The following is a 26,394-nucleotide window of genomic DNA, read 5'->3' as shown; positions in this document are numbered from 1 at the left end:
CAATGTCCACGCATGTGGATGAGGGGTCTCACAAGGTTAAAGAAAATGCTATTTCTAATGATATGGCCCCTTTAATATCCAAACAGCCTGGTGGAGGAGGACATAGTAACAGGTTGAAAAAGTGTTGAGAGCTCCTTGTCTCTTCAAAATTCCACAGTGTTAATAGAATTTTACCCACACAGATCAAATTTGTTTCAAAATTATTTTTCATCTTGGGAAATTCAAAACATCACAGTGTATCAAAAATGAACCAAATCTCTATTAAAAACACCAGTTTTATTACTCAAAACTACACAATATCACTTGTGTAGTTCCACTACACAAGAATACAGCAGGTCTGTTAATAGGCAGGTAGTGAGTTCGTATTGCATGATGCCATCAAGGGCTCTCAAGGTTTCCAGTGTAATGTGCGACCCCTCCTTTTCCCATCAACCCTCTGGGCACCCAGAAGTGAGAACAATGGCCCTGTATGGGACTGGTATGTGTCTGGGGACTCAGCCAAATGAGATACCCTCAACCTTTTTTGGGCAGAGAGTACCAGAGAGCGCCTCATAATAGAATTTAAAGTAGTTATTCTGTATGACCTCAGACGAATGTGCCCTTTGGACCCCAAAATCTCTGGTTATTGCCCTAGTTTGGGGCAAACTACTCTGTGATCTGTAGTAATTTAGCACTGATGTCTTCTATGTTTGGTCAAAATAGCAGAGAACTGAAAGTGAGAGATGAGGTCATCTCATTATGGGTTTTTGGAAAACTAGAGCTGAATCACTGTGTTCCTTGATTCATCCCTGAGTGGTGATTTGAGTGAACTCTGATCACTGAAATGGGATATGGTGATTTGGCCAGAAACACACACTCACTGATTTTCATGATGCAAAACAGTTTCAGAAAACATGCGGCCATATTTGCCTGTTGTTTGAGTTCGAGCATGATTTTAGGAGCTCTGAAATAATTTACGCCTTGTGCCGTTCTTGAAGTCAGACAGCTTGAGGGTTCATGATGTCTTGTTTCCAGTAAAGGCCATTTATTAAAACCATTAAATTAAAAATGTTTAATACATAAAGATATACAATTATTACACATACATTTAAATTAAAGAAAAAGAGAACAGAAAAGTAAATTATGTACATATTTCCTTAAAAAGGAATTTTGACAGGAACTGTGAGAAGTTAAACCTTTTTTCATTTTGTAGTATCATGTTGTTTCTTTTCAGAACTTTTTCCTCGTGCAGTTGTACCTTATACTCTGCTATTTGTTTATTTACAACAAAAATTATTCTGCTCCTCTTTTAGATGATTTCTCAACAACTCAGTCAATCACCTGTGGATTGAAGCATAAGAAGGATGTAAAATATACAGCTGAAGTCAGAAGTTTACATACACTTAGGTTGAAGTCCTTAAAACTCATTTTTTAACCACTCCACATATTTAATATGAGCAAACTATAGTTTTGGCAAGTCGTTTAGGACATCTACTTTGTGCATGACACAAGTAATTTTTCCAACAATTGTTTACAGACAGATTGTTTCACTTTTAATTGACTATATCACAATTGCAGTGGGTCAGAAGTTTACTTGCACTAAGTTAACTGTGCCTTTAAGCAGCTTGGAAAATTCCAGAAACTTATGTCAAGCCTTTAGACAATTAGCTTCTGATAGGAGGTGTACTGAATTGGAGGTGTACCTGTATTTTAAGGCCTACCTTCAAACTCAGTGCCTCTTTGCTTGACATCATGGGAAAATCAAAAGAAATCAGCCAAGACCTCAGAAAATAAATTGTGAAACTCCACAAGTCTGATTCATCCTTGGGAGCAATTTCCAAACACCTGAAGGTACCATGTTCATCTGTACAAACAATAGTACGCAAGTATAAACACCATGGGTCCACGCAGCCATCATACCGCTCAAGAAGGAGACACATTCTGTCTCCTAGAGATGAACATAGTTTGGTGCGAAAAGTCGAACAGTCAATCCCAAAACAACAGCAAAGGACCTTGTGAAGATGCTGGGGGAAACAGGTAGACAAGTATCTATATCCACAGTAAAACGAGCTTACTCCGACATAACCTGAAAGGCTGCTCAACAAGGAAGAAGCCAATGCTCCAAAACTGCCATAAAAAACCCAGACTACATTTTGCAAGTGCACATGGGGACAAAGAACTTATTTCTTTCTTTTTATTGCCATGTCAGCATCACTGGCTATTTTCATGGCAAGATCAAGGTAGTTTTAAAAGGCAATATACACAATATATAATACAGTAATATAAACAATGAACATTATATAAAATCTTTAATTTCAATATTTGATAAAAATTTTAAAAGGTTTCGCTGGTGAAAGATTTTTGAAAACATCCACTAAAAAACTTTGAGTAAAAACGTTAAATTCCATTAAAATGTGTTTTATAGACAGTGGTGTCTGACAAAAATCACATGTTGGTGGCACTTCCCCTTTCAGTAAAAACATATAAGTCTGGAATGACCAATACGGCATATTGTGTAAACAGTCTGGTCATGTCTACACTCGAAAGGAAAACTTGTGAAAGATCTTTCATTGGTCAATGGGCTGCTTGGTACCAAGTGAGTCTCTTGAAGACAAGAGGCAATGGGATTAACAACAGCAGATAAACGCTGCAGTTCAGCAAAGTTTACTTTAATCCCTCAGCAGTTCCACTGAATAATGTGATTATTAATTCTCAAGTAGGCAAAACCAGTACATGCCCTTTACTTCTGCATTTAGGAGATAAGCTATGGCTACGAGAAGTTATGTTCTCTTTCATTCCAATATCCTTTGAAATTTCAGTCTTTTGACATCTTTTTCCTTGATTAACTTTTGGTAATTGTGTTCTTATACTACTTTGTGTCTTTTTCCCTCTTGAAAATTGGTTGTGTTCAGCTGACAGACTTTGTTCTTCAGTGACTTGGGTCTGACTAAATGTAATTTGGCTTTGGGTGCTTTGAGTCTTCTTTTTAGCTGATATTGAATTTTGGGACAAAGATCTTACTTTTTGGAGAAATGTCCTCTGGTCTAATGAAACAAAAATTGAACTGTTTGGCCATAATGACCATCGTTATGTTTGAAGAAAAAAGGGTGAGGCTTGCAAGCCGAAGAACACCATCCCAACCGTGAAGCATGGGGGTGGCAGTATCATGTTGTGGGGGTGGTTTGCTGCAGGAGGGACTGGTGCACTTCACAAAATAGATGGCATCATGAGGAAGGAAAATTATATGGATATATTGAAGCAGCATCTCAAGACATCAGCCAGATAGATAAAGCTCGGTCGCAAATGGGTCTTCCAAATGGACAATGACCCCAAGCATACCTCCAAAGTTGTGGCAAAAAAGGACAACAAAGTCAAGGTATTGGAGTGGCCATCACAAAGCCCTGACCTCAATCCGTTAGAAAATTTGTGGGCAGAACTGAAAAAGCATGTGCGAGCAAGGAGGCCTACAAACCCGACTCAGTTACACCAGTTCTGTCTGGAGGAATGGGCCAAAATTCCAGCAACTTATTGTGAGAAGATTGTGGAATGCTACCCAAAATGTTTGACCCAAGTTAAACAATTTAAAGGCAATGCTACCAAATACTAACAAATTGTATGTAAACTTCTGACCCACTGGGAATGTGATGAAAGAAATAAAAGCTGAAATAAATCATTCTCTCTACTATTATTCTGACATTTCACATTCTTAAAATAAAATAGTGATCCTAACTGACTTTAGACAGGGAATGTTTTCTATGATTAAATGTCAGGAATTGTGAAAAACTGAGTTGAAATGTATTTGGCTAAGGTGTATGTAAACTTCTGACTTCAACTGTACATTAACACATGGCATTTATGTAAACACACATGCAGACAAACAAGTATTAATGTGGTTACACAAAAACCACTCTCACTAGCCCTCTGCTCCATGATCTGTTAAGGTGATGGCCTTGACCTACAGGTTTTGTCTACTGTTGTTTTATCAAGTTTCAGGGAAACTTGCATCAACAAATCAATCCACGCAAAACGACAATTGTAATTTGTCATTTTCAAAAACTAAGGAGTAGGGGGAACGTGAAATACAGTTAACTAAAGATGTGTGCTTTACCTGTTTGACATTGTTACTGGCTGCTTTTTTCATTTCCTCGTGAAGGCCACGTGACGTTTTCAGATCCTGTTGCAAAACAAACACAAGTTGCTGAAGCTTAACAGGGCTACCTTTATATATCAACGCTCCAGTAATCGCTTAATCATTTAACCTGCAGTCATACGTACATTTTCAGACTGAATGCTTTAGGAAAAAAGCTAAATGACTCCAAGTTCTTGGAGTTTTGCCCTCGTTTCATGGATAAATTATCAAGATCTAGCATTACTCAGCAGCATTTAGGCAGCATATTTTAAAGAGTTTCAAAGATGTCCCTATAGGCGGGACAGCAGGGTGTAAGGGAAAGAGGCAGAAAAATTGTTACACACCTTCAGATAAAAATTTGATGTCAAACAGTCTTTGACTGCAGGCTTCAAAGCACTTGTGCTCGCTCCCGTGTTTAGTGAGTGCCTTAGCAACCACCTCTTTCAGAATCTGAGAAGCAAAAACACCCATTGAGAACTGATGCACAATCATGTAACTATTGCACTCATAAACTGCACATTTGCCATAAACTACACAAGTCCCAACATTTGCAGAATTGATGACTGTAGAAACGAATTCACTGAATGAAGTCTTTCATGTACCAGTACTTCAATACCAGTCTTTCCAAAGCATTGGCAATACAGAGCACTGACTTGTGCATGAACCACATGTGCTCTTCATAGAGCACACACATTCAAATGCACTTATTGGTCAAAATGCTCTAAATAGGAGGGACTGACTTGTGTCAAAACATCAGATCTGTGCCTTAGAGGGGCACACAAAAATGTAAATGTTCTCATTATTTACTCACTTCAGTGCCATCCCAGATGTGTATGACTCTGCTGAACACACACAAAAAAAGATTTTTAGAAGAATATATCAGCTCTGTAAGTCCTTTCAATGCAACTGAACGGTGACTAGACCTTTCAAGCTCCATTAATCACATAAAGGCAGCCTAAAAGTAATCCATATGACTTCATCTATATCTTCAGAAGCACTGTAATCACTTCGAGTGAGAAAAGGATAAATATTTCAGTCCTTTTTTTTACTATAAATCTTTTATTTGCTTCTCACCCACACCTATCACTTCTGAAGACACAGATTAAACAACTGGAGTCATATGGATTACTTTTATGCTGCCTTTGTGATTTTTGGAGCTTGAAAGTTCTGTTCACCATTCACTTGCATTGCATGGACCTACAGAGCTGAGATATTCTTCTAAAAAACTTTGTTTGTATTCAGGAGAAGAAAGAAAGTCATACACATCTGGGATGGCATGAGGATGAGTAAATAAGATAATTTTCATTTTTGGGTGAACTATCCCTTAAATATTTAATGCATTTGTTTTTTTATTATTATTTATGACTGTTTACTTTAATAATAATAATAATTTGTGATTTAACTTTTCATGTTTTTTACTAATATTAAACTTTTTAAATAAAAAGAAGTGTTCATTAGCATATTAGCTTTTGCTGTGGTATCAAGAATTGTGACATTTCACTGGTTTCGACTACTGAATTTTGGTATCGTGACAACTCTAGTTTTTGGTTTTAAATTCATGACAGATAGCTGAGTGGTTAAAGTTCTGGGCTAATTCAAAGGTTGCAGTTTCAAATCCCACAAGAGTTGAGAGCGGTCACCATTGTACCATTAAAGACACTTAACCTGCCATTCTCCAGGGGGACTGTCTCTGTAATAAGTAGTTTTAGTTTAAAGTGTAAGCTAAATCTACCCATTAGTTAGAAATTAGAACTTACCCTGATGTGTTTCTGGGAACGGGATTCGGTCTGGGTTTTTGACTGGCTGGGTTTTTGACTTGGTGAGGGGTCGGCAACAGAAGCAGAACATCTGGCAAGTCCTGAGTTTGAACTGGATAAGATCGGCTGTTGCTGGAGAGCCCCCAATGCTTGGTGAGTGCCACCTTCTCCACTGCAATGAGCACTCAGAGAGTCAGTGCTCCCAGATTTACAAAACCTGAGAGCGAGATAGAATGGAGACGTTTTTGGTAGAGAAGCAGTGGATGGTGTAAGATATTGCTTCTCTGAAAACATCAATCCCTCGCTGTAGCTCACATTATATCTAATCAAAAAAATGTGATGTGACAGTCTACTTAGAAAATGGAGGACTTTGTCTTATCCTTCTAGAGATTTTAGCTCCAGCTCTGTCAGTCTGAGCCAATGTAATAAGACACTGCTCTGTTCCCTTTGACATAAATTACCTAGTCTCAGCCTCATACGTCACACCCAAAAACCTCCCACAGTCTGTTCACTGACTGTCTGAAGCATGCAGCACACAGAAGCACTTTCTTGATCTGACAAGTGGATTGGCTGACTTTATGCAACTTTCTGGGAGTAAAGGCGCATAGGAGTATCTTTCAGTCTTGTTACTTCTCGATAGACAAAAATATTGATCATAGAGTCTACAACCATTTGTGGAGACTGCTACGGCATTATTTGAAAAACTACTATTGTGGTATCATCTATTTCAAATAAACCCATATCTAATCACACTTGGCATCTGCAATAGCAATTAAGGCCAAAAATAATTAGACATTTGAACACTGCCATATGTGATGTGCAATAACAAATGCTAAAAAAAAAAGGTATAAGAATTTGGCATTCATTGCAGTGCAACTCAGCACTTTTCATTCAATGCTCATTTCACCCTTCAACAAAGCCATCAAGTGCAGATCTATATTTAATTTCAGAGTGAGTGATGTATGACACATTCAAATACATGTAAAACGGTGGGGACTGAAAGCAAGAGGAAAGCAACGAAGAGCAGGAAGAACTAAAAAGAGCCACGTGAGGAAATCAATGTACTAACAGGTTCAGAAAATTAAAGTAACTGGAGTAACATTAGTTTGAGTGTCTAATTAAACATCCTGCTGGTGAGAAGTGGCATGTAACGAGAGGTTGGCTCATTTAAAACTCGACTGCGAATAGAGCATCAGTAAAACTGATTGGCCCTGAAATACCCTTATTATTTCTGATGCAGGACAATGCAGCTAAAAGGCAGATATATCCAATTTAAAACACTGTTTTTTATCATCAGAAGAACCATGGCCTAGTGGTTAGCTCACATACTCAGACTTGCTGAGTTTGAGTCTGACTCACCTTATTTCTCCTCCCAACAGCATTTCACTTTCTACAATTGCCATCAGTAACAGGGCAAAAAGGCCAAAAGAGTAGTGTATAATGAGAGGCTGACTCTCTCATAGCTCTGTAAATAAAACATTGGTAAAACTGATTGGCCCCAAGCCCCTTATTATTTTTAATGCACTACAAAGGACCTGAACAGCAGATACATTTAATTTAAAACTGGAATCAAAAACTGATGCCCAAAAAAAAACAAAAAAAAAACTGTGTAGATATATAATATGAACAATATGTAAAATAAAAAAATTAATCAGGTTTATATTATTGTTGAAAATTTGAATAAAATGAAAAGTTTTTATTTATTCATTTTCACATTAGTTTAGTTACTTTTAATAGTCCATTACTAACATTTAATTTTTATTTTTTTATTTTTTTTAAGCTGTCAAAATCAATGCATTAACACATGCCATTCATTTAAAGGGCTCTATAATTCATGACCACACTAGAGGCAATGCTACGGGCAAAAACCGTGCGCTACGTCTTATCCTATTTTCATGATAGCGCTAATTCTAAGCGCAATTTTTCTGCCGGTACAAGTGACCGTGGATGAAAGTGTTCTATCTGTGTGTTTATGAACACAAACTGTGGGTGTATTGTATGTTAATGAAGTGGCACAAAGCGCAATTTGCTATTTTTCTGAGAAATAGGTCATTGTGCAAAGGAGTTTGAGAACCACGTCTATTCTCGCCGCAAAGTCTGAAGTCAGTTGCTGCATTTGCAGTTTGGTGATTCACGCCTGTTCACACCAAACCCGTTTTTTCAGTACAAACGTTTGTTCCGAACGAGCTTTTGCACGGTCACAATGGATTCTGATGCCGCTATTCATACAGAGTCTGACAAATCGTGCTCCACAATCCGAAGTTTTTTTTTTTTTTTTACAGAGAGTGTTTCGATTTTTTTTCTTCAGACTGCAATGAAAACTGACTGACCAATGAGAAGAGAGATTTTTGTCAGGTGCTGCAGCTGCTCAATCCAGGGTGTTGGTGGCACTAATCAACTGGCAAACACCGGCATTGGACATGCAGCTGATACACACCCGAAAATTATAGACTTACAAATAAATAGTTGCAGTTCATGAACCCTTGGTACTGCAAACATAAACCCATTCTGTTTTTGAAAGTCTGCTTATGGTGTTTTGTCTTAAAAATGTAAAAAGTTTAAAAAGATTTGTTACAATGTTTTAGACAAATGAATTGCAGAACCACACTGCTATTTCTATTGCAAGGATATAACAAATTATTGCAATAATTTAAATGAAGGCAGTGAGCCAGTATTTTCTTTTATATTATTTTTAATATATGCATCCTATTTTATAGTAAACTGTTATTCTTAAATGTTATTATTCCACGTGTTATACCACTGTACCTTGTGTTATATTATCCAGGCATTATAAAAAGAGAAGTATGGTTCTGGAGTTCGTTTGGAAGATATTCATAGATAAATACATGTGCAAATACACTGCCTGGCCAAAAAAAAAAAAAAAAGTTGACGTTTGGTTTTGTTTGCATGACGTAACACACACCTGCATCTCGATGAAATGGGAGTTGAAGATTTCTGCATGAGTTTCCAAGTTAGAAGTTCAACCTAGTGTAATTCCATTGCACTTTCCCCAATTGAAAGGTGGAAATTCCGACTCTCCCAGTTGAATGGAACGCTTCATGAATCATCACAGTAACAACAATATGGAGCATTGCGGCTTTCGCCACAGGAGCGAACACTTGGGGAGAGACACACACTCATCAGGCGTATGGCAGTGGACTTAACGTGCTGTGAGTGTTTCAAACAGTTAGACATAGCGCAGCTAAATGGAACAGAATGCAGCATCTTCAAAACTGAACTTCAAATTAACACGCATATTAAAAATGCAATGGATATGGCGTCTCATTTTAAGCCAACCGCAATTTGAAAATAGACGGTTCAGACAGTCACTAAAAAAACTGGTGTACACTTACTAAGATAACTATGGTAACCTGAAGGAAAAACAGACAGACAGGCATTGTGCAGCGAACCTTCACTGGTGGTGGCGTAGTGGACTAAAGCACTGAACCGGTAAGCAGAAGGTTGTTGGTTCGATCCCCACAGCCACCACAATTGTGTCCTTGAGCAAGGCACTTAACTCCAGGTTGCTCCAGGGGGATTGTCCCTGTAATAACGGCACTGTAAGTCGCTTTGGATAAAAGCATCTGCCAAATGCATAAATGTAAAATATAATGACAAAATACGATGCATTATATTTTGATTATGTAATCTTTTGTGCATTTTGTAACAGATTATTTTATAACAGCCTATAAAAATGAATAGACGATACACTGGAACAAAAAGACAAAATGCAGCAGCCAAAGATGTTTGTCAGACATATTATTATATATACAAATATGTACATGTCATTGCCCAATGAGTACTTGAGTAGACAAAATGACCAAAATGCCCATCCCTGTTACGGAGTGGTTCGACTCTCCCATCATCAATACAAGATCTCGGACAAAAATCAATGCAACTAAATAAATGTTGTGATGTTGCATAAGGTTGTCGAAACAATGCCACGATGAATGCGCGGCGTAATCATATCTAAAGGCAGTCCAAAGAAATATTAGAGCCATGGTACTCAACAGGCGGCCCACAAACCATCTTTTTGTGGCCCACGTGATGTTGTCATAACATAAAATTATTCAATGTGTATGAATTTTGAGGTGTCAATTTCTAGAGCATTAATGGTAATTCTCAGTATTTATAAACTGCTGAACGGTTAGAGAAAAGGAAATGGCAAAAGGGCAAAAATAATGAATTAATCTACAAATCCGCGAATATAACTCTGATCAGGGCTGGATTGGTAATCTGGCATACCGGGCATTTTCCCGGTGGGCCGACGCACTTTGGGGCCGATCAGGGGCGGACTGGCCATCGGGAGAACCAGGACTAAGCTGAAATGAGCCACCGCGTTATGCAGAACGGGCCGCAAAATGGCACCGCGATATACCGAAGGGGGCAGCGATATGCAGAAAAGGGCAGCGACAATTTTTGGGCCAGTTTCTATGTAAAATCCCGGGCCGATTTCTCTTCCCAATCCACCCCTGAATCTGATTATAAGCCACTTTATATAACATGAATGCGGGGTCAGACTGCACAGGACACGATCAACGTGCTCCTTATTCATTTTCAATAAGAGAGAGGCGGCAGGCGGCAAAACGGACGAGGCAGTCGAAGCGGCGCCACTTTCCAATCTCGCTCACAAGAATCCTGCCGCTTTGTTGTGCGTGACTGCTTGCGGCGCAGACCACGCAAAAAAAATATTTTGTATCTCCACGGCAGCCACTTATCATTGACCAATCAGAGGGGATTTTTTTCACAACTAATGAAATGCCATAGCTTTTACATATTCAAAAAGATCATGGAGGAGAACGTAGTACTCAGATTTGGCAGATTTTCCTGAAGTTTATAACACAAACTTAAATGTAGCACTTGATGTGATTATTGTTATTTATACGTATGTTATTTAAGGTATTTGTATAATGTATATGAATTTGCCAATAAAAAGCTGAAATATCAAAGTCTATTTCTTTAACCACTTGTTAAATAAAGGTAGAACTCACCTGAGACACAGAATACAATATTTACAGTAATCGCCTCAGAGACACAGCATCTTAGGGCTCGCTAGCATTGTTTGAACTGAAACAGTAGGGGGCATCAGTGCGTTTGCGCACTTCGCACCTCCTCGTGTAAATGGTAAATGTCTGTACACACGAGCGGTGGCAAGATCGTAAGCAAAGCCTGCCACCCACTGCGTCTCGTGTAAAACCGCCTCAACAGTTTGTGCACGTTCTCAGTCACTTTAAACATGAACGCTCTCTTCAACACCTGCTCGTCTCTGCCACAGCGGAGAAGGGCTGCAGGCATTGCTCCGAAAATGGACGCAAGCTCTAAATCGCATTGAAGATGGGAGCCCCAGACCTAACCCTTTCCCTAACCTTAACCGTGAGTGGAAGTTGGCGCAACCCCCTTTTGGAGTAACCCCGCCCTCTTTTGGAGATTCCGTCCCCATTTGGAGGTCTCCGGCCTGCAGCTATACCTACTTGCCAAATCGCGATTATGCTTGTAGCAAACAATAACAGAGTTGAGACATTTTCTCCCAAATGCTTTTTTAGTGATTTGCGTTACCTTAACTCTGAAAAGAGGGTAATGGATGATGTCTCATTAAGGTGCTTTTGGAGCTAGTACTGGATATAAATGTCTTGTTTTGAGGGCACTGTACACACTGGTGTGTGTGTGTGTGTGTGTGTGTGTGTTCACTATGGGGCCAGTGTGTCATGACAATCTTTGACAGTGACAATTTCTTTCTTTCTATATGTCAAAGAAAATTACATTTTTCAATGTACATTTTAATTGTACATTGTCATTTGTAGAGTGGTGCATTCCACAGCATTATATGGCCTACTCATAAAAGTATGGATCTTTTAAAACAAATAAACAAAAAACATATTGGCATTTATATGATCATTATAATAATAGTATATCACAGTTTTATTTGATTACAGAACCACACTTTTACAAGAATTTTGCTATATGTCTATATATAATGTTTTATTTTCCTTTTGTTAATTAAATGTGTCCATAATGTATTAAACAGCATATAGCATAATCTGCTCACCTCATTAATATAAAAAAGTAACATATATTTTAATAATAAAAAGAAAAGAAGAAAAGAGTGCGGCCCTCGAGGCTAAAGAGATCCTGCTTTCCAGCCCCCCGGCTTTCCAAAGTTGACTAACCCCTGTATTAGAGAATGCAACTTGTTTTTTTGTTTTTTTTACCAGGCAGTATATAATTAGGACATATATTATGCAACAGTGCTCTTTACTCATCTCACTCACATTAAAAAACAGATTATATACTCCTCTAAATGCATCAACACCTTGGAAAGAACATAATAAAACAGTTTTGCCAAAACAGGTAAATAAATGCTTTAACAGCGTTCATTATATTAATCTTTAATAGCTGAAGGGTGCAGACAGGAGACTGGTTGTGGAGGTGTGGCCGAGCGCCGTGCTATGGAGAGTGAAGCAGGGGAGATGAGTGGTGAATGATTTCCACCCGTGCTTAACACCTGTTAAGCGAACGTGTTTTGTTGTCAATAAAAGTGACATTCCTGAGTTGGAATCGCCGTCTCCCTCTTCCTCATTCCTTGAACCTCATTACGTTGGTGCCGAAACCCGGGACTGAGGGAGATATGTCGTCATGGAGTCCTCGCCGTTGGTGGACATCATCAAGACCTTCGCTGGCATCCACCAGACTCAACACCAGGCCCTCCTTGAGCTTCGAGTGGAACAGGAGCAACGTTTCAAGTCACTCCTGCAAGCCCAGGCAGAGGATTCCGGCAGGGTTCCAGAGCTTGCTGCCACGTGGTACTCCAGCAGCAACACCAGCCATGGGACCCCCACCTCAGATCACCCTGGCCAAGATGGGTCCCCAGGACGACCCCGTAGCTTTCATTGTGCTTTTGTGGGGGGAGGCTCATCTCGCGACCGGTGGCTAACCTGCTGGAGTACCTGGATCTGAAGTGGGCCATCCTACAGGGAGTCGGCCTGAACCCGAGCAACATCATTAGCACTTTCAGATGCTGGCATACAGGAAATTCGGCCGCCCATTCCCTTTCACCCAGCATCTCCGGGATGCCTGCCTGAGGTGGTTGCTAGCGGAGGACCGTGATGTCGGGGGAATAGTCAACTTGATGGTGCTAGAACAGTTTGTCAACTGGCTGCCCAAAAGGACCACGGAGTGGGTCCGGTGCCACCACCCGACGTCGCTGGAGGATGCAGTCCACCTGGCTGAGGACCACTTGACAGCGTATCCGGGAGACGGCCAAGTTTTTTTCTCTCTCTCTCTCTTCTCCTGCTGTCTCTTCCCCTCCCCTACCTCACCCTGTTCCCATCCCTGTACTCCCCCAAACCCCGTTCCGCGGGCCCAGGGGGTTCCGGGCACCTCTACCCCACCTTCTGTGTCTCCTTCCCTTCCCCACCAGGTTGGAGAATCTGTAGCCGCAGGTGCAGGGGGGAAAGTCTGGGCCGGTGTGCTGGCACTGTGGGGAGCTGGGCCACTTCCAGGACCGATGGATGTGGCCATGTTGGTCTGGGTCCCCGACGCACCGCATACTATCCCCGACCGAGCAGGGATGTACCAGATAACTGAGTATTCAAGGGGGTACATACTGAGCTTTGGTGGATTTTGGTTGTTATCAAACCTCAATTCACCAATGCTTGTTTGGTTCAACAGGAGGCTTTGGGTAAGCACATAGGGTGAAGGTGAGGTGTGTGCATGGGGACATTCACGAATATCCCTTAATGCCTGTGGCTATTCAATTTCCAGACTTTTCACTCGCATATCTGTACATTTCTATTATAAATGAACGGTTGTATCGAGTGATGCAGGACGCTCAGACAAATGAGGATACAACCCAGTTGTTTATACTGAAGAGCCGTTGGGAAATGTTATTCCAGACGGCTCATCATAATCAGATGGCAGGGCACTTAAGGTGAGAAAAAACACTAAACCGTCTAATGGCCTGTTTCTATTGGCTGGGCATTCATGGAGATGTTCGCAGGTGGTGTGCAGCATGCCGTGAATATCAGCTGGTGAATCTGAGTGCCTTTGCACCCACTTCCTTTTATCAAGATCCCCTTCGAAAGAACTTGTATGGACCTCATCAGACCATACCAGATGAGATCCTCTATGCAACATTCAGCACATAGTGTTGTGGAGGCACTCTTCAGAATAATCTCCCGAGTGGGGATTCCGAAAGAAATCATCACTGATAAAGGCACTAATTTCATGTCACGTACACTACACAAACTGTACGAATTATTGGATATTAAATTTATTCCGACAAGCATGTACCACCCGCAAATGGATGGCTTGGTCGAACGGTTTAATCAAGCCTTGAAAATCATGATTCATAGTTCGTGCACGAAGATGCTGGGAATTGGGATAAGTGGCTTGAACCCCTGTTATTCGCATAGCAAGAGGTCCCGCAAGCCTCCATGGGGTTCTCCCCATTTCTATTATTGTATGGGCATAAGCCTCACGGTGTCTTAGACGTCGTGAGGGAAAATTGGGAGGAGGGACCATCAAACAGCAAAAACAAAATTCAATATGTTCTTGACCTGAGAGCAAAACTCCACACATTGGGGCAGCTATCACAGGAAAATTTGCTACAGGCTCAAAAACGTCAATCCCGGCTGTATAACAGGGGGGCACGGCTACGGGAATTTACACAGGGAGATAAAGTCCTTGTATTACTATCCACATCAAGCTCTAAATTACTCGCAAAGTGGCAAGGGCCCTTTGAGGTCACACGGCGAGTCGGGGAAGTCGATAATGAGGCAACGCTTATGGATAGAGGTGGAGCACGTCAGATTTACCACCTCAACCTCCTAAAACTATGGAGAGAGGCGGTCCCCGTGACTTTGGCGATGGTGGTCCCGGAGAGGGAGGAGCTCGGTCCGGAGGTGAATTTAAAAATCACGATCGAGTCACCACAGTTCCCTGTGGAGACCACCTCTCACCGTCCAAATCGCAGAGGATGCCAGGTTGCAAAGAGAATTCTCCAATGTGTTATCACCTCTTCCCGGGTGTATGAATCTCATACAGCACCATATCGAAACGACCCCAGGGGTAGTGGTACACAGTCATCCCTACCGTTTACCCAAACACAAAAAAAAGGTAGTGTGGGAGTAATTGAGGGCTATGCTTTACATGGGGTTAATAGAAGAATCCCACAGTGATTGGGCCAGTCCGGTAGTTTTAGTCCCTAAGAGTGATGGGTCGGTCCGGTTTTGTGTGGATTATAGAAAAGTGAACATGTTGTCTAAATTTGCTCGCATTGATGAACTGCTCGATCGGTTGGGTGCGGCTCGTTTTTATTTGACACTGGATTTAACAAAGGGATATTTGACTCCCACGTCCTGAGAAAAAAATGCCTTTTCCACTCCTTTCAGCGATGTTTCAGCAACTCATGGACAAAGTCCTTCGCCCACACGCTGCGTATGCTACTGCCTATCTGGATGATATCATGATCTATAACAATGATTGGCAGCGGCACATACAGAATCTGAGGGGTGTCCTGAGGTCGCTGAGGCGGGCGGGACTCACGGCAAATCCAAAGAAGTGTGCAACTGGGCGGGTGGACGTAAGGTATCTGGGCTTCCACTTGGGTCACGGACAAGTGCATTCCCAAATTGATAAGACAGCAGCCATTGCGGCTTGTCCGAGGCCCAAGTTCAAAAAGGGGGTGAGACAGTTCCTAGGGTTGGCTGGCTATTATCGGAGGTTTGTGCCTAATTATTCGGATGTCACCAGCCCGCTGACTGATCTCACTAAAAAGGGAGCGCCAGACCCGGTCCAGTGGACGAAGCCGTGCCAACAGGCTTTCTTACAAGTAAAAGCCGAACACTGTGGCGGTCCACTGTTACATTCCCCTGACTTCTATCTCCCTTTTGTTTTACAGATGGATGCATCGAACAGGGGGTTGGGGGCTGTGTTGTCCCAGGTAGTGGAGGGTGAGGAGCGCCCTGTGCTGTAGTCGGTGGCAGAGCTGAGAAGCTGCATGTGTGTGTTGGCCACTACCGTTTTGCAACTTTGAGTTTTATGTGAAACTATACCGTTGCGCATTTAAGCGAACATGTTTTTGTTGTCAATAAAAGTGACATTCCTGAGTTGGAATTGCCTTCTCCCGCTTCCTCATTCCTTGAACCTCATTACACTGGTATAAAAACAGCACCGCAACAGCACCGCCTACTGTACAGGAGTGAAATAATTTTTCATTTAATGTTTTTACAGACTCTGTGTGAATAGACCTTCCGTCAGAGGTTCAACTCGCAAAATCGTCACGGATTTGGTGTGAACAGGCCTTTCCACCAGCAGATGATATCAAAGAGCTATCGATCAAGCCATGACTTGTGTGTCAGTAGATCATTATGATTAAAAATAATAATAATACATTTATCTTGTATAGCGCCTTTCCAAAGCTTTAGGACACTGTACAGAAATTAAACATTAATCAAAGAAACCTCTTACAAAAATACAATACAAAACAATGAACAATGGGAGAGTAAAGCATATTTCAAGCGAGACACTGGCGAGCAGGACGAGAGCCAAAAGTCCCAGTGAGAACGACTTAGAACATACAACACATACAGGTACATCGCAGTCCTGAACAGTGCAGGCAATAATACAGTCACAGAGCAGGGGTTGCACTGCATACAGCCCATTTACTCTACCAAATTCTTTTGAATGAGCTGTCTTCATTTATATCCACGTTGCTTGACAGGAAATGGAATATATAATAGGAAGCAGGCGGTGCAATAACCGGAGAAGAGCCTCAGAACTGAATTGCACTTGACCCAGCCCATCAGCGCTTTGTGCACAATTTTGCCAATCCGCTTGCGCCTAGACAGTGCATGCTTGTACAAAAATATCTAAACTTCATGGCCATGCCCACTGTCTTTGCGCGTATGATGTATTGCTGTGCTTAAGGCATAGCACTCTTAAAATAGGGCCCAAAATGTTTAACATGTATTTATTTTTTATGTGATTAACGCATTTAACATTAGATTATGACATTTTATTCAGCTCCTTGTGAGTTCTGAACAAGATTGCTGTAGCAAAGTGAACAGCCACGATTAATATTGTGGAGGATAAGGGTTATAAGAGATGTAATGCCCATTGCAATGAAAACGCAACCTATGAGGATTAGTTCTTTCAATTTGTCAAACTCCCACTTGTTTAATGTTAATGTTACTTAAATTTGGTGCTATTTTAGTGCATTTGTATCTTTATACTGTGGAATACTTTGTGAAATTCATTGTGAAACATTATTGTTACATATTGCTTTGTTTTCTTCTAAGGAACTAAATGCATTTTAACAGGAATAGTATATATAGAGTCAAATTTAAGTCACAATTAACTATGAAAAACCATGGGATTAATCGCAATTAAACATTTCATGCAATTAATTGATTAAATATTTCAGTCGACTGACAGCACTATTTTTATTAATTACTACACCATAATTAAAATAATATGGTGATAAAATAATATCCCCTAAATCAAAGTTTTAGTTAAAAAGTTTTTATTTGTCAAATTCACAATGGCTGCACCATTTTTTGCTGCATGCTGGATTATTATTGTGGTTTGTCCATTGCCCCACCTCAGATTTACCTGCCCCGAAATGTCATGTACAAAAAGAGAGATGTACTTGGTTTTTGTACACGTCAGACGCCCCCTCCTGTCTAATAGGGTACAACACACGATAGTCAAAAGTCAGGCTTGGAAGATGAATTAAATATTGAATGAGTGAATAAAGACCTTCCAGCCTTGATTAAAAATACAAAACTAAATTAATTTTAATAGTATTTAGTCAAGTCATTTTTATTTGTATAGCGCCTTTCACAACACACATAGTTTCAAAGTAGCTTTACAGAAGATCAGGCATTAACAGAAAATAAAACTGTAATATCTATAATGTCTTAGAGTCATCATTGTGTAGTTCAATAAAATAGGATTGTGAATTGTGATTTAATAAATAAAGTAATTAAATAATAATTGTATTTATAACCCCAGTGAGCAAGCTGAAGGCGACTGTGGCAAGGAGCACAAAACTCCATAAGATGTTGGTTAATGGAGAAAAAAATAACCTAGGGAGAAACCAGACTCACTGTGGGGGCCAGTTCCCCTCTGGCTAACATCATGAATATAATGCCAATATTACTTATGTATAGTGCAAGTCATGGTTTAAAATTAGTAAACTAAGTAAGTGTTAAGGGTCAGTGTTCAAACAAAGATTAATACCTCTGAAGTCCATCATAATAGACTGAAGTGATGTTTGGCTGGCACCGGCTGCTATTAGTCATCATCACACTGCGACATGTAGCAGTGGAGTCCAACACGAAGCAGGAATGGAGCTGGATCCAGGCGGTTCTGGTGACCTCAGGATAGGAGTCCCGAGGTTGAGACAGGGAAACAAATAAAATAATATTAGCATAGATGCCATTAAATTTATTGCAGAGTTATAGATCATGATCAATGTTTCTGGTTTCTGGTTCCGGCAGACCTAACTAAAGCAGCCTAATTGTGAGTTGAGGGATAAATTAGGTGCATGCCTGGCTAAATAGATGAGTTTTTAGTCTACACTTAAACTGAGTGAGTGTTTCTGCATCTGCATCTGAGTGTTTCTCCCGAACAGTGTTAGGGAGACTATTCCATAGTTTAGGAGCCAAATATGAAAAGGATCTACCTCCTATTAACAGGCCAGAATTCTGTGATCGTAATGAACGTGATGGAATATAGCGTGGTTTAAGGTCACTTAAGTACTGTGGAGCTAGACCATTCAAAGCTTTGTACGTAATTAACAGAATTTGATAGCCAATGTAACGATGATAAAATGGGGCTAATATGATTATATTTCTTGGTTCTCGTCAGCACTCTGGTTGCTGCATTTTGAACCAATTGAAGTTTATTTATTGACCTTGCTGGACATCCTCCCAGTAATACATTACAATAATCTAGTCTTGAGGTCATGAACGCATTAATTAGTTTTTCGGCATCAGCAACAGAGAGCATGTGTCGTAATTTAGCAGTATTTCTTAGATGGAATGCTGTTCTACAAACATTGGTAATTTGATTTTCAAAGGACAGATTGGTATAAAATATAACACCTAAGTTCTTCGCTGCTGAAGACGATGTAACAGTACATCCATTAAGAGTCAAATTATATTTTAGCGGCTTATTTTTAGAGGTTTTTGGTCCAATAATTAGTACCTCTGTTTCGTCGGAATTGAGTAGATGGAAATTTCTGGCCATCCAATCTTTTATTACATTGATACATTGCTAATTTGGAGAATTGTGAAATCTCATCAGGTTTTGAAGAAATATAAAGTTGGGTATCGTCTGCATAACAGTGGAAACTTATTCCACGATTCCTGATAATATCTCCCAGGTGAAGCATATACAAGGAGAAAAGCCGAGGCCCTAAAACTGATCCCTGTGGCACTCGATACTTTACTATTGTTTGGTTTGACAATTCCTCATTTACAAAGACAAAGTGGTAGCGGTCTGCTAAATAGGACTTAAACCATGCTAATGCAACTCCACAAATGCCAACATAATTCTCTATGCTATTCAAGAGAATGTTGTGATCTATCGTGTCGAATGCAGCACTAAGAACTAAAAGCACTAGAAGTGAAATGCAGCCACAATCAGATGATAAGAGCAAGTCATTTGTAACTCTGATAAGTGCAGTCTCTGTACTGTGATGAGGCCTAAATCCTGACTGAAATTGTTCATATATACTATTTCTCTGTAGAAATGAACATAATTGGGAGGATACTACCTTTTCTAGTGTTTTCGACATAAACAGGAGATTTGAAATCATTCTATAATTAGCCAGTTTTCCAGGATCAAGTTGTAGCTTCTTAATAAGCAGTTTGATAACTGCCATTTCTTTTTTTTTTCTTTTTTTTTTTTCTTTTTTTTTCTCCCAATTTGGAATGCCCAATTCCCAATGTGCCCATGTCCTCGTGGTCGCGTAGTTATTCGCTTCAGTCCGGGTGGCGGAGGACGAATCCCAGTTGCCTCCACGTCTGAGACGTCAACCCACGCATCTTATCACGTGGCTTGTTGTGCGCGTTGCCACAGAGACATAGCGCGTGTGGAGGCTTCACGCCATCCACCACTGCAACCACGCTTAACTCACCATGCGCCCCACCGAGAACGAACCACATTATAGCAACCACGAGGAGTTTACCCCATGTGACTGTACCCTCCCTAGCAACCGGGCCAATTTGGTTGCTTAGGAGACCTGGCTGGATATAACTGCCATTTGAAAGTTTCTTGGGACATGTCCTAAGGATAGCGAGGAGTTAATAATATTAAGAAGAGGTTCTGAGATTACAGGGAATACCTCTTTTAAGAGCTTGGTTGGTATTGGATCTAACAAACATGTTGTGGCTTTTGATGTTTCGATAAGTTTTGTGAGCTATGACAGCAAAGGACTGATGTTGCATGTGAGGAAAATTATGAGACACTGTTTTCTAGGTACTGTGACAGATGATTGCATAATTCCAATTTTATTTCTGATTCATGAAGTCATTTTTATTGTGCTGCAACAGAATATCTGGTCCTGTTGAGGCTTTATTCCTAACCAATTTAGCCACAGTACTGATTAAATACCTAGCATTGTTGTGGTTATTGTCTATGAGTTTGCTAAAATATGCTGACCTGGCAGCTGTAGCTGTAGCTACAGACTATCCTTCCATGCACCGCAAAATACCGTAACATTAGCTGATCGCAGCATACAAGAGACGAGGTAATGATCCGAGATGTCATCACTCTGCGGCAGAATTTCTATAGTATCAACATCAACTCCATATGACAGAATTAAATCTAGTGTATGATTATGGCGATGAGTTGTTCCTGTTACATTTTGTCTGACTCCAAGAGAGTTGAGAATATCGATAAATGCTAATCCCAATGTGTCATTTTCCTTATCTATGTGAATGTTGAAGTCACCAACAATTAAAGCTGTATCTACAGTAACTACAAGATCTGATAAAAAATTTGCATATTCACCAAGGAAATCGGAATAAGGCCCAGGTGATCTATATATTGTAGCAAGGGTAAAAGACGACAGAGTTTTATTTATTTATATCTGACAGTGTCATATTAAGCATTATTAGTTCAAAAGACTTACATTTATATCCTGTCCTCTGAGTAACACCAAAAACTTAACTGTAAATTGTAGCAACACCTCCTCCTCGACCCTTCAAACGAGGCTCATGTTTATAACAATAACCTGGGGGAATAGATTCATTTAAACTAATATATACATCCTGTTTAATCCAGGTTTCAGTCAAACAGAGCACATCCAAACTATGATCTGTAATAAAGTCAAATACTATCATTGTTAAGACTATGAGCCAAATTACGAGAAAGGAGAGTGGCACCTTCCCTGGAGGGATGGAGTCCGTCTCTCTTTAGCAGGTCAGGTCTACCCCAAAAACTCTTCCAATTGTCTATAAATACTATTCTATTCTCCAGACACCACTCAGACATCCAGCCATTCAGTGACACCAATCTACTATAAACCTCGTCACCACGACGAGCAGGGAGGTGGCCAGAACATATTACAGTGTCTGACATCGTTTTTGCAAATTCACATACCTCTTTATCATTATCTCTATCATTCTTATTATGGAGAACATGTATAGTTCAAACTTAGTTTACTTTTTTCCCCCCACTGCTAGTTTTCATTTTCATAACAGTTTTGTTAACAATAATAACCTTTCATATATGACAGAAACAAACACTCAAGAGGGGACTCAAGGGGGACTCAAGAGCATCTATGACTACAAATAAAACACCTGGATCCACATGAGTTGGCTCTTCATGCATGCTTCTCTCACCTCTTGTGTTGCTGGAGGTGTGAATCTGTTTCACGGTAGCGGCATTTGAGGCGTGCCAGTTCATTGTGCACGGCTTCACTGTCGCAAACACTGCCCGGTTCAGAGAGCAGAAGGTGCAGGGCTGAGGGCAAACAGCACGGGGCAGGGCTCCTTACAGCAGGTACTCTGGGTCTCATATCTAATTAGATGAGACTGCAGCTTCATAAAACCGTGGTCTCGGTCAAGAGGCTTATGTTCATCCAGACAGAACCTGAAAACATATGACAAGGGAATACATAAAGACTGAACATATCACTGACAAGAGAGATGGACGGTGATCCTTTTAGACAAATAGGATAGATTTGACATCAGATGGACTTTTATATAGACACTAGGGATGGGTGATAAAGCTATAAAAAATTACGATAATTCTTAGCCTTTTATTGATAATCAATAAATATAAGAATATTTATGTATTTGCTGTGACATGGCTAAAAAGGGTGTAATTCATATATATATATATATATAAATGCCACTCAATTTTTTATGAATAGTTTTGGAATTGGTTAAATATAGAACAGAATTCACCAAAAAAAACCTAAAACAAACAAATGAACGATCGAACGAAAAAATAAATTTGCCAAGGGTGTAATTTTTACAAAAAAAAAACACAAAAAAAACAATAATAATATATTTTAAAAAATGCAACACAGGAACTTGTAAAAAAAAAAAAAAAATAGATTGAATGAAACAGAATTCACTGAAAAAATAAAATAAAAATGCCACTAATGCCATTTTGCCAAGTTTATATCAGTGTCACTATAAAAACATGTCTTAACACTCTCATATTATGACTTGCTCACTACGAAGGGATTGCAAGATAAGTCTTATGACACTGACTTTAGAATAAAAATAAAAATCCAATTACAATTAATGCAATTGTCACATTGTTTCTTCAGTTTATATCATCAGCAAAATCATTGTGAATATACTGTAAATATTTGATATATCACCCAGCCCGAGTAGGCACACACAAACACACCTGAATGCTTACTCTATTCCATGGTAGTGGCATCTGGCAGCCTGTGAAAATGGGAGCTTGGTCACTTCCCTGGATGTTGTGTCAGGAGACATCCTGAATGCATGTTCACTAAACACAAACAAAAAAAAAACACAAAATATCTCATTCAATAATCTCATCCAGTCTCATTCAACTAATGCACAGAGGCTAGGACAGTCACACAACCCACAAAACTGTGACATTAGCAACAGTCCATAATTTACCAGTTTAGGAATGTGTACATTTCTAGTGATTCCTAAGGCTGAAATCCTTTCATTGTTTGAATGAAAGGCAAGGTTATGTGCTCAGTGTCTGCAATTCATTCCTTTACCTAAAGAAAAAAATATGTTCTAGTCCTAAACATGCATTAAAAAAAAAATCAGTTGGATAAAAGTAATTGCAAAAATGGCTAAGAAATGTGAAGTTAGTTGTAAGAAAAGGTAATTTAGCATTGTTTGTCTGCAGATTTGTTTACTTTTTGGGGCCACTGTATGTGTAACCCTGCCTGTCTTCAGAGACATAAAACTCCACTTTTAATAAGCAATGCAGGGAAAAAAGTAATTAAGAGACATCATATGTCTGACAGTGTGTGTGTGTGTGTGTGTGTGTGTGTGTGTGTGTGTGAGAGAGAGAGAGATAGTGTGACGAACGCTCTAAGCAGTGGCAGTGGCTGTAGTCCTCCGCTAGGCAGTCCGTCAGGAGTGAAGTGCTTGAGCAGCTCTCTGGCATCTAGAAGTGTTGTGCTTCCCCTCTGGCTGTCTTAAGGCCCCATTAGACTTTCAGAGGAACCACTGCAGAACAGCCGGCACCTGTACAAGACACTGAAATTAACTCTCTCCAACCATTAAGCAATATTTCCCCAAATATTATCAGGGTTCCCGCACTTTTTGACCAATGAATTCCCATGATCTTTAAAGTCGGTCATAACTACTGGATAAGGATTTTGTTTAGAAAACATTTTCGAGAGATTGCTGGGTTGGATTTTTCATTTTGTATGTCAAGTGCCAATCTTTTTAATTTAATAAATATAAATTATTATACTCTTCAGTGTGCTAATGTCTCAAATATTATCGTCAACAGACAAGACTGATATTTCATGCTGGCTAATGAACAAGTAATATTCTACTCAAGCTACTTCTGGAACAACACCATCTGGGTGATGAAATGTGAAATCAGCACAAAAAACAGAAAAAATAAATAAATAAAAAAATTCACTATAGAAATTCCCATAACTTTAATATTTTACTTATTTACATGACTTTTCTTTTTTGTAATGACTCCGGGTGGACACATTACAAAGGTTCCGTACCTCCAATAAGTGTTTATGATGGTTTATGTTGTATATGCTGTATTAACAGTAAATGTGCTTCACGATTAAGAAAAATGTGTTAAACGTTTTCAAATAATCGCATGCGTTAACGCGTTAATTCTGAAAGCTCTACTTAAAACACAGAGCTTATGACTAGATTGAACTAGTGAGATGTCTAAAAGCCTCTGTCTGACGCTTGAGTACATAGATCAATTAAAAATAGCGCAGATGGAATTAGGCCAATAATTGGGTTATGTTCAATGATACGGTAATAAAACGAGCAAAATTTTGACTTTTTGTATTGTCTAAATGCTTGTCTGCTGCCACAATACATTTATATGATATAATGTATCTGAATTATAATATTTATTATACTGTATATTAGTATATAATAATTTAATGTTATATAATGTTATAATAATATATAATGTGTAATGTTATATGTCTATACTAAACTATATTTGGGGACCTTTCTCAGTAAATATTAATATATGATTAATTCGACTAATTATTCGGCACATCATGCAATTAATTCCATTAAAAATTTTAATCAATACACAGATATATATTTTATTTTTTTACATTTTATAATAAAGTGATACAGTTGTGCTCAAAAGTTTGCATACCCTGGCAGAAACGTGTGAAATTTTGACACTGATTTTGAAATATGACTGATCATGCAAAAAAACTGTCTTTTATTTAAGGATAGTGATCATATGAAGCAATTTATTATCACATAGTTGTTTGTCTCCTTTTTAAATCATAATGATAACAGAAATCATCCAAATGGCCCTGATCAAAAGTTTACATACCCTCGAATGTTTGGCCTTGTTACAGACACACAAGGTGACACACACAGGTTTAAATGGCAATTAAAGGTTAATTTCCCACACCTGTGGCTTTTTAAATTGCAGTTAGTGTCTGTGTATAAATAGTCAATGAGTTTGTTAGCTCTCACGTGGATGCATTGAGCAGGCTAGATACTGAGCCATGGGGAGCAGAAAAGAACTGTCAAAAGATCTGCGTAACAAGGTGATGGAACTTTATAAAGATGGAAAAGGATATAAAAAGATATCCAAAGCCTTGAAAATGCCAGTCAGTACTGTTCAATTACTTATTAAGAAGTGGAAAATTTAGGGATCTCTTGATAACAAGCCAAGGTCCGGTAGACCAAGAAAGATTTCAGCCACAACTGCCAGAAGAATTGTTCAGGATACAAAGGAAAACCCACAGATAACCTCAAGAGAAATACAGGCTGCTCTGGAAAAAGATGGTGTGGTTGTTTAAAGGAGCACAATACTACGATACTTGAACAAAAATGAGCTGCATGGTCGAGCTGCCAGAAAGAAGCCATCACTGCGCCAATGCCACAAAAAAGCCTGGTTATAATATGCCCGACAACACCTTGACACGCCTCACAGCTTCTGGCACACTGTAATTTGGAGTGACAAGACCAAAATAGAGCTTTATGGTCACAAGCATAAGCGCTATGTTTGGAGAGGGGTCAACAAGGCCTATAGTGAAAAGAATACCATCCTCACTGTGAAGCATGGTGGTGGCTCACTGATGTTTTGGGGGTGTGTGAGCTCTAAAGGCACGGGGAATCTTGTGAAGATTGATGGCAAGATGAATGCATCATGTTATCAGAAAATACTGGCAGTCAATTTGCATTCTTCTGCACGAAAGCTGCGCATGGGACGCTCTTGGACATTCCAGCACGACAATGACCCTAAGCACAAGGCCAAGTCGACCCTCCAGTGGTTACAGCAGAAAAAGGTGAAGGTTCTGGAGTGGCCAACACAGCCTCCTGACCTTAATATCATCGAGCCACTCTGGGGAGATCTCAAACGTGCGGTTCATGCAAGATGACCAAAGACTTTGCATGACCTGGAGGCATTTTGCCAAGACGAATGCGCAGCTATACCACCTGCAAGAATTTGGGGCCTCATAGACAACTATTACAAAAGACTGCACGCTGTCATTGATGCTAAAGGAGGCAATACTTTTTTATACAAAAATAATATCTTTGTTGCCATGTTTTGTTTTATGATTGTGCCATTCTGTTATAACCTACAGATGAATATGAATCCCATAAGAAATAAAAAAATGTGTTTTGCCTGCTCACTCATGTTTTCTTTAAAAATGGTACATATATTACCAATTCTCCAAGGGTATGCAAACTTTTGAGCACAACTGTATGTTAAAAGGAAGATTAGCTGGATCTTTGCCTGGCTCTCTGCATGTTCGCATAGGACACTCCTGTCTGGCCATTCTGTGTGAGCTTTCACTTTGGAAGAAAAACGTAACAGTAAAAAGAGCAGCAAATTAGG

The 26,394-nt window shown here is 39.7% G+C and overlaps 1 pseudogene; it reads right to left on the bottom strand.

Moving 5' to 3' along the window:
• Positions 1-129: 129 nt before the first annotated feature.
• Positions 130-26,394, bottom strand: part of LOC127453581 (mdm2-binding protein-like) — a 42,141-nt pseudogene continuing 15,876 nt past the window's right edge.

The sequence above is a fragment of the Myxocyprinus asiaticus genome, chromosome 16 (genome assembly GCF_019703515.2).
Source record: "Myxocyprinus asiaticus isolate MX2 ecotype Aquarium Trade chromosome 16, UBuf_Myxa_2, whole genome shotgun sequence".
NCBI lineage: Eukaryota > Metazoa > Chordata > Actinopteri > Cypriniformes > Catostomidae > Myxocyprinus > Myxocyprinus asiaticus.
The sequence above is the reverse complement of the archived record's forward strand: the minus strand, read 5'-3'. Positions and strand labels throughout refer to the sequence as shown.